At 37.7% G+C, this 19,772-nt stretch overlaps 1 protein-coding gene across 2 annotated transcripts in view; it reads right to left on the bottom strand.

Annotated features, from left to right (window-relative positions):
• LOC120515264 (guanine nucleotide-binding protein G(I)/G(S)/G(O) subunit gamma-7-like) overlaps nt 1-19,772 on the bottom strand; it is a 240,871-nt gene that overhangs the window by 147,836 nt on the left and 73,263 nt on the right. The window contains exon 2 of one of the 2 annotated variants that reach the window (XM_039736100.1): nt 3,485-3,551. The exons of the other annotated variant lie outside the window; for it this stretch is intronic. The gene's annotated coding sequence lies outside the window, so the exon portion shown is untranslated. The remainder of the gene's footprint in view (nt 1-3,484; nt 3,552-19,772) is intronic. 2 annotated transcript variants of the gene reach the window in all.

The following is a 19,772-nucleotide window of genomic DNA, read 5'->3' as shown; positions in this document are numbered from 1 at the left end:
TTATAAGAACATTTTCAGACATTTCTCAGACATTTTGTGTTTTTTTTTTCTTCCATACGTTCATGTTAATAGCATCGGTTTTAGGCATTGGTGCATTTTTATGGGTACAAGTACATAAGCACTGTATAGGACCAAAATCTAACACCAGTATTGGTATCGTTGAATCCGTAGTCTTAAATACTTATTTCTTTTGCAGACTACACCTGATGCAGTCCTTCACTAAACAGTTCTTATGAGGCTGTTATTTTCAAAGGAACCACTGTTTGACGTAACATGATTCATGTAACAAAAAAAACTGCAGTTTCTGGAACCATGTCTGTAGTCTAGAGGATCAAATGAAATATTTTTTACCAAACTAGAGAAGAACAATGTTTTTATTAGTAAGGAATGGTTTGATTGCTTACATGCAAATCATCAATGAATCATATTTTTAAGGAGAAACCTGTATACTGTGGTGGCAAGAGGATTCAAAATCCTCATCACTTTTACTATGTAGTGTGGTCTAATGTATTACATTCTATGCTACAATAAAAGTATGAAAAGATCCAGTAAATTCAAAAGTAGCAAAACCTTCTTCATGTTAACAGTCTGACCAATACAGTACAAGATTGATAATATACACTAAAGTGCAAATGGTCTCTAAGTAGAACTTGGACAAAGAATCAACCTAAAATATACTTTGCTGTTTTGTATGTAACACAAAAAAAATCTCATAGGCATGTTTACTAAAAATGTGAAGAATGGTTTTCATAACAGAAATTTTTACTTGGGGAAACAAAAATATCAAAATAAACAACAATGTACCCATTTTAAAACAGCCCCCTTATCTATTCTGGAATGTTTTATATTATGTATAGTTCTCTGTATTATATCTCATTAGACATTTTAACTCAGAAAGCCTCAGAAATTCCAGAAATGTACTAAGATTTGGTTATTCACACATGTCATAAGGATGAGGTTAAGAATGTTCACACAGTGGTGCCAGGACAAAAATCCTAATAAATGTGTAAAGGATCTCTAACCACTGGTGGTTTTTTTTTTTGAAGGAAAACAGTTTGGTGAGCAGCACTGGCCAAGGGTATCTATTTATCCTGATAACTACAGTTTTACAGACAATTCTTTGCACAATGTACATAAATTACACAACACATTCAAGACAAAAACAGTACCAGTCATGTTAAATTGAAAAATTGTTGATGCAATATTGACTACTATCAACAAAGCAAGTGCATTTACAATAAAAATGTAATACATTTACCAACAATTCTTTTAAAATGTCTACCAACATTTAACATCCATTTTTTTTTTAATACTTCACTATGTGGGATATTTTTTGAACCCCAGTGTGAGGTCCACTTGTCCAGACCATGTTATACATCAGAGTTTGAAAGCATTCATACAAAGGTAAGAAAAAGGTATTAACTGTATATCCCTGAAGTAAGCTTATAAATTTACATACTGTAGGTTAGTGTTTGAAAGACAGGTTTGATTTGCACCTAGAATTTAGATCAAAGTACATATCATATCTGTATTTGCAAAATATTAATGTAAATTGCATTTTCTTAAGAATTGGTAACAAGATGCATATTGTATATTGTACATGTGGCATAAGGAACCTGTAAACCTTATAAACACTGAAGTGTCCGATTTTCATTGTAGATAATATTAGAAATGCCTATATATTATTTGCTTAATGAAGTGCATTGAAAATAAACTGCAAGAGGACAGATCCCAGGTTTAAGTCAGGTAATATCACATACATATAACGATTTCTGCTTGTTAAAATAAATTAAACATAGCGTACAGGTGTTTCATCTCGCAGGGCACTCTGGATATCATCAAGAGGAGTTGCAGCGCACCGCTTGATGGCAACTCCGGTCTGTACTGGGAACTGAGAACAACAGCTACAAACGGCTCTGACGGCAGATGTGGAGGCATTTGTTAGAGGAATCTGTGAGCACGTGACACACCATCTATGGTCTAGTGACCCACGTCCTGCTTACAGAGGAATCAAAGCATTAAGTACATCCAAATCTGTTCCTCGGAGAGTCGCAGTCAGGGTGGCTGATGGAACAGTCCTTACAGATACTGCATTTGTGATCTGCTGGGCTGGATACTTTGAGCAGCTGTTTAAAGCAACCATTTGATCCTATGGCTAGGATGTTGGATATCTCTGGGTCGACAGTTCTCTAGGTTGATGATCCAATCAACTGTAAACCACCCAATCTCACTGAAATTGCACAGTTGGTGAACCAGCTGAGGGGAGGGATAACTGCAGGGATCTTTGGTATACGGGGTGAACTTCTTCAGGCTAGTGGTAAGGCTGACCTCCTGGCATTGCAAGCAATCTTTGCTTCCATTTAGGAGACTGGTGTCATTCCAACTGACTGGAAAATGGTATTTGTCATTCCTGTCTGGAAAGGGAAGGGTCATTGCCTGGATTGCAGCAACTACTGGGGGATAACACTGCTGTTGGTGCCAGGTAAGATCCTTGCTAGGGTCATCCTCAATAAGATCCGTGATTACTTGCTCACTTAATAGCAACCGAAGCAGTCTGGTTTTCCGCCTAAGAAGTATACCATTGAATGCATCCTGGCACTGAGGTTTCTCATGCAGCGCAAATGCAAATATTGACAGAGTTACTTTGCAGCCTTTGTCGATTTTCATAAAGCTTTTGACTCGGTTGATCGAGCTGCCCTGTGGGACATCCTAAGCCTTCGTGGGATCCCCTGAAGTTTGTTGGATATCATGGCCGGCTTGTACACTGACACTGTGAGTGCTGTGCAGAGTGGATGCAGAGCCTCTGCGTTTTTCCCAGTTGATACTGGTGTGGTGCTCCCAATATCTATGCAAAAGGATGAAGGTCCATGTCTTTAGAGTCCTGGTGCTTCCTGTCTTGCTATGTGGTTGTAAGACATGGACACTATGCAGTGACCTGAGTCAAAGACTGGACTCCTTTGGTACTGTGTCTCTTCGGAGAATCCTTGGGTACCGCTGGTTTGACTTTGTGACGAATGAATGGTTGCTCATGAAGTCCCAAATGAGTCACATTACCTCTGTTGTGAGGAAGTGTCAGTTGGCACTATGGCCATGTGACGCAATCCAACAAAGGTGATCCAGCTCACAGGATCCTCATTGTTGAAGACCCAAGTGGCTGGACCAGGCCAAGGAGATGTCCACCTAACACCTGACTGTGGCAGATAGAGGGTCAGTTCCGGAGGGTGGGACTGGACCATGTGTCTGTCTGGGGGGATGCTAACCAAGATCCTAAGCTGATTCATCATGAGGAAGGCGCGGCAATGCGCTGTACCAGAGCATGCTGCCCAACCTGACTGACCTCTATAAAATCAGTATTTTATGTGGGGTTGCAACAGTTTTAAATTTCTAGGCCAAATATAAATCATGTTAAAAAGGAAGATGGTGATGCCTGCCCACTTTATTTTTGATTAAGAACTTTCTTCAATAAATTATAAGAAAAGTTTACCTTTACTATTCTGTGAAGAGTAGTGATTAGGCACTCAGAATCGACTGCGTCTCTGGTATAGTGCAATCTAAAATGCAAAACAGACAGTATGAGCCTTGAATTGTTTGAAAACATGTTCATTGACATGAGAATAACACTTTTGTACACATGCAGATTTTTTTTCCATAAATTTAAATCATAAATCAATTCTAAACATTTTTCTGCATATTTAACATAAAACATTTTGAAATTTCTAATGTTTTAAAGCTAACCTATGCTTCTATTCAGTTTTATACTTTGCAGATTATTGTTTGGAATCAGAGTTATTACACAATACTGTACACCCAAAAAATACATATTTTTATATATTACTTAGCCCAATATACTTTGTAGTGGTGTCTGAGAAAAGTGTAATGTCATGATTTTGAGGAGAAAATACATTAAAAAAAATCTAACAGAATGGGATCAAATAGTAAACATTGCTGGACAAAGGCAAACAATGTGAAAAATGTACATGAAAAAAAGAAAAACAAATTCTTTTGGAACTCCTGTTGCATAATCTACATGTCCATTATCCATTTGTGTGCTTAAAACATGCAGAATGCATGCATTTTTAGCTAAATGTTGCTAACAATATTTTGGAAAATCAAGCATACAACATAAAAAGGAAATGTGCATTCCCATAATATTGTGCTGTTGAACTGAAGACAGGATTCTTGAGCAATGAATGAGGGAAAGAGGCAGATATTCAATTCAAAAAGCACTGTGTTTGGGGAATGCACTTTTTCTGTTTCTATAGTACACTGAGTTTTCCAGTAGGTATTTTAGTAAAATAGCAATATTTTAGCAAAACATGCATGCATTTTGTGTATGTTGAGCATATGAAACGATAATGGACTTATAATGGATTATGCAACATGAGCTACAATATATCTTTTCTCCATGGACGTTTTTCACATTGCTTGCCCTTGTCCAGCACTGGTCACTATTAGTTCCCATTCTGTTCAAAATTTTTCTCAGACACCAGTGCAAACTACATGGGCTAAGTAACATATAGAAAATATAACTTTTAGGTGAGAAATTTTTTGAACAATATAGTGTAATAAGTCATTAATTTACTAACCGATTTGATAATGCATTCCATCCATCTATGAGTGTGTAAAGAAAAACTTTTATTTGTATATAATTTACTCTTGATAAGTTTCCATATGTGTCTTGTTGAAGAATTTAGTTTACAGTAACACCAGGAGCCACCTTATTAACTCCCATCATAATTGTAAATACTTCTATCATGTCACCTTTTAATCTCTGTAAACTGAAAAGGCTGAACTCCTTCAGTCTCTCTTCATAACTCGTAATTTGCAGTCCTGGAGTGAGTCTAGTCACTCATCTCTCTAATTACTCTAACACTGCTATGTCTTTTTGTAACATGGAGACAAACTGCACAAGCCACTCCAGAGGAAGCCTCAATAGTGCTTTATATAGCATAACTATAGCTCTATACTGTTATGTTTAGTGTTATCCGTACTGAATGACACCTGAAAGTACTTATAATATCAATTTATTGCAAAGGCCAAGTATCTAAATTGGTAAAATTATATGCCCAGGTCCATGTTTTGGACCTTTGATCCAGTTTACAGTTCCATCAGTTAACTCCATTCTAGTGTTGCATTCTAATGACACTAAGATTTGGCTCACTTCTCAACAACACAATTAAATACAAAAAAGTATATCAAAATCCTACGAATAAAAGAATATAATGGTTTCATAAAAATGTAGTAATGGCAGCCTGAATATTTGTATAACATAGACTGCTCAATGAAGGAAGCTGCAGTGTTTTCTGTCCAAGATATGAACATGTGAAATATTAAACAAGATAGTAGATTATGATTTGCTTCAAACACCTCCCTCTTTCCATTTTCCATTTTTGTATATTTGAACTGCATCCTGCAGGTAACGGACGAGGATTCTGTACGGTGACCTCACGTGCTCCACTTAACAATAGTCCGGGAAACCTCATCCAGACTTCCTACATCATAACCACTCACGTTCTTCAGTGCCAACAGACTTATTTACTTCTGTGGCACCCTGCCAAAACATAACGCCTATTACCTCCTGCAGCCTTTTAACCCTACTGACATTTATAGAGGAATTATCCAGTCACAAATATGATCTGTACATCTAAAATTCAACCAGATGGTCCCCTGTGCTCTTTTCTCTTCTATCCCTGGTAACTCCTAGCCAGCACAGCAACATGTCAGATATACTGGCTTACAAATCAGGCTAGGGATGCACCGATATGGGAATTTTGGGCCGATGCCGATATCCAATAATGTCTATGTACTTATCTGCCGATGCCAATATACATATTTATAAGATACAGAGAAAAATGAGACTTGACCTGTCTGGACAAGAATTACAGCCAAAGTGAACAATTTTGCACACCACATTCAATCATTAAAAACAAATGATATCTGCCACATTTGCCTGGCTACCTGTTGGTTATATGGGAAACAGTTTTGCAGGTTGTTGCTTTAAATAGCACTTTTCTATTTCTTTTTGATGGAACAAATTCAACAATAATCAAAAAAATGAAAACTGAAAAAATGGTAAAACGTACAATAACAAGGAAATAAGCAATACCACTTAAGAATAACAACTTTTGCAGATTATTTACAATCATTAAAATGGCTTCTGCTCAACCACATTTGGCTGGCTAACTGATCCTTTGTTTTACAGTCTGCAATATTAAATACTACATAATACTTTTTTTCTTTCTTTTGATGGAATAAATCTAACCAATCTATAATTTTAAAAAACAGAAAAGCATACAGAGGTAAAGAAATAAATAACTTTTTTTTCTGGAGGCTTATCATTCTTTTCTATTTTTTAAGCATGATAGGGAGGTTTTTCTTTACAAACAAGAGTATCTCTGCCTTGTCGCAGGAAATTCAGTTTCTATTTTCGTTGATCACATTAGAAGCCAAACTGAATAATTTCTCCCTGTCCACGCTAGTACATGGGGCTGACAGGAACTTGCGTGCTACTTTGGCAATGGTAGGAAACCGACTCCAGTTGTTATTCCAGTATTTCAGTGGATTTTCATTCTTCGGGATTGGTGCTTCAGAAAGAAGTGCCTGCACCTGCCAAGTAGCATGCATACATATGCAGCATTATATTCTGTGTCATCTTTCATATCTAAAAGATAGATCTGCATTTTGGCTTTTACCAGGGCTGTCAGATTAAGATTAGAATCCTTACAATAAAAATAAGTATATGGCATTTGAATTGAAAGCATGTCTGTATTGTATTTGCTGTTTTTTGAACCATTTTATTATTAATATTTTTGCTTTTCACTGTAGATCATGATCTGCTTACAAGTTACTCATTATTGCTTAAGAGACTCCGGTGAAAACAGTGCCTTCCATGAATGTGATTGGCACTCCCACAAAAAGCATGCAAAGAGAAATAAGACACGCACTGCACGGGCACTTTCTAATGACAATGTTCAAAAGAAAAACAAACAAAATTGTCAGTGATTGTTCAAACAAAGTAAATGCAGTCATTTTTTTCTTTTTTTCCTAGAGGCCAGAGGACCTTATATCCCTGTGTCTATTTTTTACAGTGAATCAACTGAAGCATTGTGACCCTTTACATGTTTTACAAATGAAACAAGTGTATTAAATGTTACTTAGTGGTGGTCTTTTAAGTATTTTGTGTATTATAATCAATTATCTGCGGTGGGTTGGCACCCTGCCCAGGATTTGTTCCTGCCTTGTGCCCTATGTTGGCTGGGATTGGCTCCAGCAGACCCCCGTGACCCTGTATTCGGATTCAGCGGGTTAGAAAATGGATGGATGGATGGATAATCAATTATTTAGCAGACAGCAGTTTTTAAAGTAACAAAAAAAATGTAAAATTAGTTTAAGTGTTTATTTACGAAACTATTTAGTTAACACACACCCAACAAAAATATGAAGCAAAGAAGCATAGGCTATCGTTGGCTCAGTCGCTTGATGAAAACTAGCGATCTTAAAAATGGGTGTGTTTAACACAGAAGATGCCGACCATTTAACTAATGACTAATAATAATATGGGTTAACAATTCAGAAACACGTATAGGCTAATCCTAAAAAGTTACGTGCAAAAACAGATCTGTAAAATCCCACAATAGTGTCCAGCACGTCTTAAGTAACATGAGGCCAAAGTTAGTGCGAGGTAAAACCAACAACCGCTCTTTTACATTCGATTGCCGTTTTTCTTTCTTGCCTTTCAAGATTTTTTATACATTCGAATTATGTTTGAATAGTGATATTTGAGGGCGGCACGGTGGCGCAGTGGTATCGCTGCTGCCTCAAAGTTAGGAGACCCGGGTTCACTTCCCGGGTCCTCCCTGCGTGGAGTTTGCATGTTCTCCCCGTGTCTGCGTGGGTTTCCTCTGGGCGCTCCGGTTTCCTCCCACAATTCAAAGATGTAGGTTAGGTGGATTGGTGATTCTAAATTGGCCCTAGTGTGTGCTGGGTGTGTTTGTGTGTGTCCTGCGGTGGGTTGGCACCCTGCCCAGGATTGGTTCCTGCCTTGTGCCCTGTGTTGGCTGGGATTGGCTCCAGCAGACCCCCGTGACCCTATTCGGATTCAGCGGGTTAGACAATGGATGGATGGATGGATAGTGATATTTGATCCGACATCCCTAGTTATTTACTTAAAACAATGTTGTAAAGATCTCCACAGAGCTTTTTTTTTTTTTTTGTAAACTCACCTGTGTTGTCATCTGGCTGTTTTCCCGAGGCATCAATGTGTTCTCTTCAAGAACTTCATTGTACATTTCGAAGAGCGTGTATGCCACCTCGTCATTTATTGTCATCATTTATTGAAATTTCGCACTTTGGTCTCTCCGCGCAAAACATGACATCTCGTCATTTATCTTGGCCCTTTTCTGTTGTGGACAATCTATCTGTGATTCACTCGTTTGCATTTCGTTTGATGCAAGTTCCATTTGAGCTTGCAACATTTTGCGTGCCAGTGATTTTACATCTGCATCGAAATAGCAGTTTTTGTATCTTGGGTCTACAATAGTGGCAACACAGTAAATGGGTTCTGTGTAAATCTCAATGAAACGATTGTTTACAGCCTCCAATTAAGCGCTTTTACTGGTTTTGACTCCGAAGTCAGTATGACTTAGTCAACAGTCATTTTAAAGCATTAACTGAGGGAATAACGTTAGAAACAAAGGCTTCAAACTGGTAAATTTCTTTTGTCAGTTGTTCAAATGGAGCAAAGAGTGTGATTATGTTCTCGATCAAACCCCACTGATTAGACATCAGAGTTGCAGGTAACTCAAAATCGGAGGCATAAGCCCCAACGGCTCTTTTCTGCTCCAGCAAGCTTGGCAGCATATACAATGTGCTGTTCCATCTAATTGAAACGTCTTACTGAAGCATTTTCGGCTGCATACCAAGTTCAGTTTGTATAACTTTGAGACGCGAGTTGACGACTTGTGAATGCTTAAAGTGGCCGAATATTTTTCTGCCGATCGCTATTGTATCCGAGACGCTGCGATGGGATAGTACGCCGTCGTTCACGTCAAGCTGTAAAGTATGAGCCATCCATACATGGCAAACCTGGGATCCCGCAGTCCTCCATAGCCTTTGCAACGTTGCGTGCATTGTCTCGTAATACTACATCATATTTGGGTATTTTCCATGATTCAAACATTATTTTAAATGCCACAACCAGTGCAGCACCCGTGTGTTATCCAGAGCATTCTTGGGCCTGCAAAATTGCTTTCTGCAATTCAAACTTGTGGTCGATCCACTGAGCAGTTAAACTAAGCATACTAATAGCACTTGTATGAGATGTCCATATATCAGTGGTAAAGCTTATGGCTGTGACATCTTCAGCAAGGAGTTTGTGCCTTTTGTGACTTTTGTCTTATAAATCTTATGTAACTCTGGAATCGCTATGTCAGAAAAATAGCAGCGACTGGGTATCTGGTTATGGATGAATATTTTGGACAAAATAAAATAAATAAATAAATGTGTAAATAAATAAAAGTACTGTGAAATGTGAGCATAAATAAATACATGTGTCATGAAATGAGTGCCTAAATAAATAAATATGTCATGAAATGACAGCATAAATAAATGTGTCACGAAATATGTTTTTTGTTGCTTCATTTTGTCCGTAACATTCCTGCAAACCGTCATGAAATACGACTTGAAATAAAACTGTCACTTTCACTCGTCAAAGTTGAGAGGGTGGGCTCTAACACGCCCTCTAGTTACTGATTGGTGAATCAAAGCACAAGAATTAATTGGAAAAATGCTTAGTACTGCCGATGAAATGGATTCTGCCAAAGATATTACGTATTTCAGAGAGAGAATTGAAGATTTATCGGAAGAAATTACCATGTTGGCTGCCCTTTTAGACGCCGATGTAGATGAAACTATTTTTGAAATTATCGAAGAACCGGTGGAACGGACTCTACTACATTCCAGTTCAGGTGACACAGTTCCCTGCTCTGGACGTCCATCCTTTGACATTCCAGCTGATTCAATAGAACACCTTCTGTTATGCGGTTTAAAAGTACGACAGATTGTAGATCTGTATGGTTGTATCGGAGAAGACGATCACAAGGCGAATGAGCCAGTTTGATATACAGTAAGCTGCAATGGCTGTATTAGTTTAGGTACTTTGAAATGGAATGCCCCAAAGTAAATCCAACTAATATTTTGAACTGAGTATTTGACCCTTGTTTTACGAGTATAAAGTCAGGTGCATATTCGCAGCTACTTTTTCAAACAACTTTGCCACTGATCAGAGCTGTAGAGTATTCTATTGACTCTGCTGGAATGTCAAAGGATGGACGTCAAGAGCAGGGAACTGTGTCACCTGAACTGAAGTGTAGTAGAGTCCGTTCCACCTGTTCTTAGATAATTTCAAAAATAGTTTCATCTACATCGGCGTCTAAAAGGGCAGCCAACATTGTAATTTCTTCCGATAAATCTTCAATTCTTTCTCTGAAATATGTAATATCTTCGGCAGAATCCATTTCATCCGCAGTAGTAAGCATTTTTCTAATTAATTCTTGTGCTTCAATTCACCAATCAGTAACTAGAGGGCGTGTTAGAGCCCACCCTCTCAACTTTGACAAGTGAAAGTGACAGTTTTATTTCAAGTCGTATTTCATGACGGTTTGCAGGAATGTTACGGACAAAGTTAAATAAATAAGCAACAAAAAACATTTCATGACACATTTATTTATTTATGCTCTCATTTCATGACATATCTATTTATTTATGCTCACATTTCACAGTACTTTAATTTTTTACGCATTTATTTATTTATTTTATTTTGTCCGAAATATTCCTCCATATCTGGTAACGGGGCTCGAGATGCTCAAGCAGCCTTCGAAATCTTGTATCTTCTACAATAGAAAATGGCTGATCGTCCACAGCCATTAATTCCATCACCTTTGCAGTAACTGTTTAAGCTTTAAGGTTATCTTTATCAAATTTCTTTGATTTTTCAAGTAACTGATCAACACGTTGAGCAACTGTAGTTTTTGATTTTGTGTGCGATGGCGCAGGATTCTCCTCTTTTACTCTGAGGAATTCTGTATATTTGTCAGGATGGCGTGTTCAAGTGTGTAATTAAGTTGGTGGTATTGAAATTTCGTACTTTGGTCCCTCCCCGCAAAACATTAGTTGAACAAGTGTTGCAAATTGCATATTCTATGTCGCTGTCACTCACTTTGAAAAACTTCACACATTTTCGCACACTTCAGACATTTTCACACGTTAGCCCTGCGTCACCTAAATGTCTGGCACATCCGGAACACAGTGAATGCGTCATCAATATAGGTTTGAATTATCAGTCAAATTTAGTCATTGGTTCAATGCCGATAAAATTATTTTAGCCCATTATCTGCCGATACAGATATAAATCCGATATTATCATGCATCCGTAAATCAGGCCTTGATTATTAGCAACCTCATCAATAAAGATGTTTATGAAACACAAAAATGCTATTTTTTCTGAATGTACCTCCAGGCATTTATATTGATTGATAGCTCTCCTATGTTACACAACTGGAAACACTTGAATATACTTAAAAATATTTACAGTAACAAAGGCTTCCACATATCAATGAGGAAAAGACAAGAGACCAAATTGCTTAAGTCCTTATTAATAAATGCTTTAAGGAGTCATGTAAATATGAATTTCATTGTACTCTTTGTACATGTACATGACAACAAACCTGAACTTGATATAGCTCTATCTGCAGTAAGCTAAGCTTTATAACCACAGTGGAATTTTACATGTACAAAATGAACAATTTGGGCGGCACGGTGGCGCAGTGGTAGCACTGCTGCCTCGCAGTTAGGAGACCAATGTCTGCGTGGGTTTCTTCCGGGTACTCCGGTTTCCTCCCACAGTCCAAAGACATGCAGGTTAGGTGCATTGGCGTTTCTAAATTGTCTCTAGTGTGTGCTGGGTGTGTGTGTGCGCCCTGCGGTGGGCTGGTGCCCTACCTGGGGTTTGTTCCTGTCTTGCGCCCTGTGTTGGCTGGGATTGGCTCCAGCAGACCCTTCTGGCCCTGTAGTTAGGATAGCGGGTTGGATAATGGATGGATGGATGAAAATGAATAATTTAGTGAATATATCTAATAGTATGTTTAGGGAATGCAGGAGAAAATGCAGTGTTTTCAACTGAAATTTCAAATGTTTGGCAGTTCTGGAATGAAAGGTGGGGCCTTAGCATGGATTATTACATTTTGACAGATGAAGTTTAACAGGCTCACAAGAAGAACTCTTGGGAGTGGGTGCAGCAAAACTATGTCAGCATTCTCTGAAAGCAGTTCAGCCAGTGAATTAGAGAAAAGGTTGAGCCTTAACAGGGTTTTAATTCTGTATGATGCATAGGCAACACAGAAAAGCATTTAGGGTTGATTTCAAAACATAGTAGATGACTGGTTGAACAGTCAGACTAACAGAGAAGCTAACAAAAGTAACTGGGGTCAGGTTTATGATGTCACTGTATTTGGGATGTGTTGTGAGTCTGTGTCTGATTAATGTTATTTCAGAAGAGAGTACAGTAGCCAAACCAACATGTAATACTGACCTAAAAAATACATCTTGTTAATATTAAAAAGTAAGTATACCAGCGTTCAGATGTTGATACCACTGAGGCAAGCTATAAGTCTTCTTGTAGTTCTAGGTTTACCCTGATAAGAGTAAAATATGAGTGTGTTGTTGAACTAGGTGATCTACAGAAAAGCCAGTTAAAGAAACTGAACAAACTATCTGTAATGAAAATGCAGGAATGCCTATATAGGACTCTGAAGAATTAAACTAACTCGGACAGCTGAAAACAACTCAGGCAAAACATACACCTTCAGCAGCTTCAAGATCATCAGTATCATTTAAATCTTAGAAGAAATTATCCATCACATGCCACAAATAAATCAAAATAACCAATTTAAAAAGGCTTGCAGTCTTTCCATTCTTCTGTCACTGCCATTTTTAGCATGAGGACAAGCTACCACATTATAAACAAAACACAGGTATTAATAGAAAAATGTAACAGTTTGAAGAGGCAATGCTATACAGTTTTAAGCTGTAGATTTTTTATAGTTTAGAGTATAGTTTTGTTTCTTTGTTTTTCTTAAATAGAAAAAACACATAAAAGCAGCTGTACCTATTTAACAGTGCATCATCTATCCAAGAGCACGGGAGACTCCAAACACCAATGTAAAAACCACCATCTTTTAAAATTAATCATTTGGCTGTAGAGGACAACACCACCCTAATCACTTTAGATATGTGCATTACCTGGTTACATTCCAATGACTCAGAGGCAAAAAAAAACCAAAAAGCTAGGTTCAGGGGACGGCTGAGGTTCATGTTCTCTAAATATAAGCAGTGGCTGTGGTTTTAGTCTTCCTAAAGCATGACTGTATCCAAGATTGTTCAAAACCAGAAGAGCAAGGAGATAAATACAAAATATGAATAAGGCCTTGTTCCCATGTATGTGTTTATTATTTAAGGTATGAGACTGCTATGTATGATGAAGTACTTCAAGCATAAATTGTCTCTGTTTGCCAAAGTATGCTGCAAACAGAGCACACAGAAATGAAACAAAAATGTAGCTATCTGCAGACGCGATTCAAAAATATCTTGGGGGAGAAGTAAATAATTATTTAATAAACAGCCTTACAGTGTGGTGTCACTGGTGAATATTATGATGATACTTCAAGAAGTATCAACTTACATTCCAGATTTAATTTGTTATAAAGCATTTGTAACACCACAATGAGGGGAAATGTTTTCCTGTGTATCAACACAGCAAGCAAATTCATAAGAATGTTGCCAAGCAACAGCGCCTGATAACTTCCTTGCCTGGGAGAAGCTTGTTATTTTCTTACAAAGCAATTCCATGGTTAGCAGCATACTAAAAGAATGGTAATTTCTAATGACATCTCTTTTTGCTTTCAGGGTTCAACTGTGCCAACACACACACACACACACACACACACATCTATATATATATATATATATATATACACACACATATATACACACACGCACTCACTTCGCTAACCCACCCCCGTGTTTGGTTTACCGGATATACAATACAATTTATTTTTTGTATAGCCCAAAATCACACAAGAAGTGCCGCAATGGGCTTTAACAGGCCCTGCCTCCTGACAGCCCCCAAGCCTTGACCCTCTAAGAAGACCAGAAAAAACTCCCCCCAAAAAAAACCCTTGTAGGGAAAAAAAAAAAATCAAACAAACCTTGGGAAAGGCAGTTCAAAGAGAGACCCATTTCCAAGTAGGTTGGGTGTGCAGTGGGTGTCTAAAAGAAGGGGGTCAATACAATACAGTACAATACATAGAACAGAATAAATCCTCAATACAGTATATAAATAAAACTTCTAGAAGTACGGAGTAGAATTTCACATTAGATGATATCACATAATATGATTTGGATTTGTTTAGAGTCCTGGAGACCTCATTCATCAAACTGCCTCTCCCATTTGGCCATTATACATATGAAATAGCGCTAACCTGTTGAAAGGACCCCTCTTTCCCACGATTCCCGCGATCCTCCATCAGGGATGACTTTACCATAGGCAGGCAACATACAATTTAAAGAGATTGTTATTTTCTTGGGAATTGTTACATATGCATTATTTTCACTTTTACTTTAAAAACTTTTGTAAGTACAATACTTGTCCTTTATTTTCGGCCCCATGTGTGGTTACATCTCTTCCTCGTCAGACGTATAACGCTCAGGGCTCTAACGTGCAACCTAATTTCTCAATGGTGCGACTAAAAAAAAATCAAAGGTTGCACCGGTGCAACCAGCCGTTTGAGGGGGAAAAAAAACGAAACTCTGTGACTCTTAAAGTCGTTCAACAACAGACACACATTAGGCCCATATCATGGTCTAAACCAATCAGAGATAGTGAAGGGCAGATCCCGCCCCCCCTCTGATTGGCCGTGGTCCAGATATTCCTGTACGTGTGTGTACGTTTGAAAATGTATGTGATGCAGTCAGACAGAGAGAGGTGAGTAGCCCATCAGGTAAACAGTGGATGTAGCTGCAGATTACGAGAGAAGATGAAAAGAACGATTGACAGCTTTTTCATTAAGAATGTTAAGTTAGGGCCTGATCCGTCCGAAAATCATAACCAATGCTCTGACATGGAGCCATCAACCTCCCAAGTTATAGCAAGCCCTGGTCCGGAGACGGCATTAGATAATGAGCCACATACGATCAAGTCCGAGCCCACTGAAATTAAAAGGGGTAAAGTGTATACATTTCGAAAAGAGTGGCTAGACCAGTTTCCCTGGCTAAGAAGAGTGTGGGAAGACCATGGCCGGCAGTAGTGCATTTGTGACTGGTTCTAATACATTTAGAATTGAAACGCTGAAAAATCACAATGCATCTATAAAACACATTACATGCCGCGATAAATGCACTGCTCAAGTGTCCCCTCTCCCCGCTGCCTTTCAGCGGCAGGCAGCAGCAAACAAATCATCAGACGAGGCCGAGATGATAATTAACTTTAACGTTGCCTACAATATTGCAAAAGAAGAACTTCTCTTCACTAAATTCAAGTCCAAAATAATTCTTATGAAGAAAAATGGCTTGAACGTAAACCCGACATACAGCAATGATGTCGCGTCCAATTTATAGGAGTCATCGCAGATACATTGAAAAAAAAGACGTCTGTGCAAATTGCGAACAGTGCGTACATGGCATTCCTGATCGACGGAGACACAGATATCGCCACAAAGGATTGCGTCATTGTGTACGGTCGTATCTTGTGGAGAGGAAGACCGGTGAATATATTTATTGGACACATTGATGTCAAGCATGCTCATGCCCAAGTCTGGAAGATTTTGATGCTAGAGAGAGTGTGGCCAGCTGGTTTAGTCAAGGCCAAAGATCAAGAAGGCCAAACTACAGGAGTTGGCCATCCGAGGGGCATGTGACTGCAATGGAGGATAGTCCATAAGACATTGAGCCATGAGATGTTCAGTTTGAAGCCCTTAAAACACTTAATTTAGATTTTCTTTTTAGTTAATTTATCTTGAGATTTTTTAAGTTTAAATTTCAGCTCAGTAAAGCACTTTAAGCACCAACACTTTTTCAGTAAGTTACCTTTCTTGTAGTATTGTGCTTGCCTTCAAATAAAGAACTTTATATTGACCAGATTGTTAGTTAATCATTTACAAGTCAATATTGCCTATATGGACAGCGATTAAAAATAAATAAATAAATAAAGTGAACTTGTAAAACTGTGGTGTTAAATGTGATGCGGTTGAAAATTTGGGTGCACCTAACTTTTGTGCTGGTGCACCTAAGAAAAAAAGTTAGGCGCACCAGTGCAACCAGTGCAAAAAGTTAGTCTAGAGCCCTGACTTCCTGTACATGCTTCCGCAGTTGGTTTGCCCAGTTGATTTCATACAAGGGACGCTATTGGCGGATGACTGAGAAGCTAACATATCAGAGCACACAGTTAAGTTCTCGCTCATTCAGCATCAACGTGTTTCACTGTGTAAAGAGTTAACTTTTGTGCTCTTTTGTGTTTATCTTTGTGCATAGTCAAGCCCTTTATTATGGCTCCAAAATGATCTGCTCCTGCTACTGCTTCAGGGGCCGTGCCCAAGCGCCAACAGAAGATGTTAACGATTGCTGAAAAAGTAAACGTTCTGCATTTGTTGAGGGAAGGGAAAAGCTACACCGCTGTAGGACACTATTACTGCATCAATGAGGCTATGATTCTTTTTATTTAAAAAGTAGGAAAGGAATATAAGATCTACGGCCGCAGTGTCCTCTTAAACAGTGTGCAAAACAAGTTGTAAGTGGATGGAATAAGGCAGTAGTCTGGATGGAATCTGCTTTAGGGATTTGGATTGAAGACTGCCAGAAGAAGAACAACGGCAGTGCTACACAATCGCCTAAAGTGGCTCGTTCAGAAGAGCTGTAACGCTCTCCTTTGTTGTGCAGTAAAACTAAACTCATCGTTGTTGGACAAGTCATCGTGTCATTGTTGGTGAGTAACCATAATTAATTTTCTACTTACAGTACTTAGTACATGTACGTACGTTTAGTGTCACTATACACACATTTACTGTATACTATTTTTCTTGCATTGTACGTATTTATTGCTGGTGGCCTGTATCATACTGGCTGTAACATATGTGATATCGGAGACACTCAATATTTTTAAAATAATATTTAGGTTTTACTGTATATAAACAGTGTGTTTATATACATAATTTCAATGAATCTTACCTAATATCTAAGAGAATACAAAGGGATTATGCTGTATAACTGTGCAGGGAATATTTATAAACAGTGTGGGAGAGTTTATAAGGGCTTAAAATATATAAAAATAACCATACAAACATATGGTTTCTACTTCGTGGATTTTCACCTATCGCGGGGGGGTCTGGAACGCATATAAATGCGCAGCAAAATATTTGCATGTCACTAACTTTTATGTCAATAATAAACCAATAAAAACACATTTCCAAATCTGTCCCTTCCTGATGGTTAATGTTTAAAGGCTTAATTTGTTTCCACCATTAACAATGAACAGAAAAAAAAATCCAAAGTTAAACTGTTTCAGAATCAGGAACGTTTCATCTCACAGAAACACACACTGGGAAATTGATGAACACTGAATCATTCCACTTTTAATATTATATCCAAGAAAGATGGATTTGAATTTGAACTATGAGTTATGAATTAATCTATAGTCAACTGATGAGGTCTGCTTTGAATTCCAAATAAAGAAATCAAAAGACAGCTACAAATAATTTGTGTTAAAAATGTGCTGACTTTGTGCAACCCAACAGGCATTTTATCAAGGTTCTTTTCCCATCCTTGGCTTGCAAGTCATTTGGATTTGAATGTTTATTAAAGTCAAGTTGTTGAATAGTGTTTTATGTTCTAATTTAATTTGTCATGATATGATCCTCTCCTATACCTTCCATTATCAACTGCTTTTGCTTTCACAACAGTGTTGCGGTTTCTCATAGTATGTCAGTACAACCTAATACTTGTAAACAAATCAGTACAATCACCTAAAAATGTGGTATGATATATTTTGAATGTTTAGCATTTTCGTTAACATGGAGTGAATTAATACCAATGACCTAAAACAATGTTGCAGGAGGGCTAATATTTATGGGTTGATTGCTTTGCTGAGAATATTTCACACTTTACCTGTAAAAAGGCAGTTTGCTCTTGCTAGGAGTTCCCATTAGGTCATATGGTTTCACCACAAAGCTGTAGCAGCAAGCTCTTCTGGAGCACTGCTTGTATACAATTAAAAATGAAAAGTAAAGACTTGATTGGAAATTGACAGTGTTATTAAAAAAAAGTCATACTTAAAAAGTCTTATGGGGTTAGCACCAAAACTGAAACAACTTCACACTTTATTATTGAACCATGTCTTGTAGTTTGCTTTCACTTATTTTTCATATTTATGCACTACGTCTTGACTGAAATGCAACAGTCTTCAGGCAATTTGATCTTCAAACCTAAAATTCAGGGTCACACTGTGGCTAGTGTACATTATGTAGAAATCTCTAAAAGTTGTTACATACCCCAGGATACTTGTGCTGAAACCAACATTTCAAACTAAGTGACAACGTAAACATTAAAATATGCACTTCCCATGATTACTGTCATTGTGCTGGAATTGATTTACTTCTTGCCTGAAGAAGGGCCTGATTTGTCACGAAAGCTTGCATCCTTTAGTTAACCAATAAAAGGTTTTATTTTGCTTGACTTTTCACTACATTCATAAGGTCTAACACAGTTCATCACCCCTGGTCACTGTGCTAGAATACTTGTTCATCAATACATCTCTTAGATGTGCATTACTCAGCAACAAAAATGGCCTTCCCATTAAATTAAGATCTCAGCATGAATACCTCTCACTACATTGTGCACATCAACTGATCTCTTAGAAGAAGAGAAATCGGCAAAACCAATTTCATTGGATCTGTGCTAAGATTTTTTTTTTAAGTAACTGGTAAGCAATGTTTACAGCAGTGCTTCCCAAAATCAGGCATAGGAGATACCTCTGGTTGTGTGTTTTTATTTCAACCAATTTCACAATCACCTTATAATTCTTGCTTTTAAATTTTAAACATGTGTTAAATGCAGGCTTATGTTTACAGGAAACTCAGAACACAAACACTAAATATACTATTAAGTGCAACAGAAGATCACAACATAAAACAAAAGTAAAATAAAAAAATAAACATTGGCAGCTTACTGTAAAACTGCATGCAGCTAACAAGGCCATTACCATTAAATTTATCAATGCACTGTTAACTTAAAATTTAGTTTTCAAAAAATTTCACAATAGATAAAGTAAAACTATGTCAAGGCTGATATGTAGTATTGGCAAGTTAAAACGTACATATACAAAGGCAATTGTTGAACCACTAAACTCACCATTAGAAAAGCTGAACTTGATAAGTCTGAAAACTGAATCTTAAAAAATTACGTAATGAAATTAATGGCACTCCAACAAAAATGTGCTACAAAAATGTGCACTGATTAATATGCTCAAAAATACTTAACACTAGAATCCCTGAAGCCTACGAAAAAACTAGTAATATTGGCTCACCTTAAGTTCCTTTGTACCTCTCCCTCTTTTGTTTTGTAAATGTGTCAATCAGCACAACCAGCAAGCAGCCTACTATCCAGCCCTTCACAAAGCTCAACTAGGGCAAAAAGTTCTCCCAGCTCAAGGCTCCTAATCTGGGTGTGAA

Source organism: Polypterus senegalus, chromosome 14 (genome assembly GCF_016835505.1).
Source record: "Polypterus senegalus isolate Bchr_013 chromosome 14, ASM1683550v1, whole genome shotgun sequence".
Taxonomy (NCBI): domain Eukaryota; kingdom Metazoa; phylum Chordata; class Cladistia; order Polypteriformes; family Polypteridae; genus Polypterus; species Polypterus senegalus.
This window is presented reverse-complemented; position numbering and strand designations above follow the sequence as displayed.